Below are 598 nucleotides of genomic sequence, written 5' to 3'. Positions count from 1 at the left end.
TCGATATCCGTGGTTGGCCCTGCACAGATAGCCCATTGTGTAGTTTTGCGCTTAACTACAACCAACCAACCAACAACCTACCCTAGTGTGTAGTGACCATGCTTCATAATATATATTGTTACGACATCGGAGGTCACGTGACGCTAGTATCACCCCACAAGCTTCTCGAACATTCACGTCCTTTCCTGAAATATCGGGAGTTTACTAGATTTCGGTATTCTTTTATATATAAGACGGTCACAACGTGACGGCAATAATGTAATGAGTAATTGAATGTATGCGGACAGAGAATATTGTTGGGCACGTGAGACGTTCTTGTGAGTTATAGCGTTGGTTATACCGTGACTGTTGAAATTAAGTGTATTACAAAGTTGTATTCAGAAAGAATAAACCAGTTTTATTTAAGAAAGGACTTGTATCGTTAGAGTTTCTTCGGAAATAATTTTTACGGAAATTAACTAACGAACGGAGACGTAACAAATTGGTGTCAGAGAGTGGGACGGAAAACAAAAATAAAAAAAAAATGGAAACGAGAGGCAACAAATCAAACTACAGCTTAGCAGATCTGATGGCAGCAATACAAGAACAGCAAAAGAAA

This window comes from Limulus polyphemus, unplaced genomic scaffold (genome assembly GCF_000517525.1).
Source record: "Limulus polyphemus unplaced genomic scaffold, Limulus_polyphemus-2.1.2 Scaffold6698, whole genome shotgun sequence".
Classification (NCBI taxonomy): domain Eukaryota; kingdom Metazoa; phylum Arthropoda; class Merostomata; order Xiphosura; family Limulidae; genus Limulus; species Limulus polyphemus.
The sequence above is the reverse complement of the archived record's forward strand: the minus strand, read 5'-3'. Positions refer to the sequence as shown.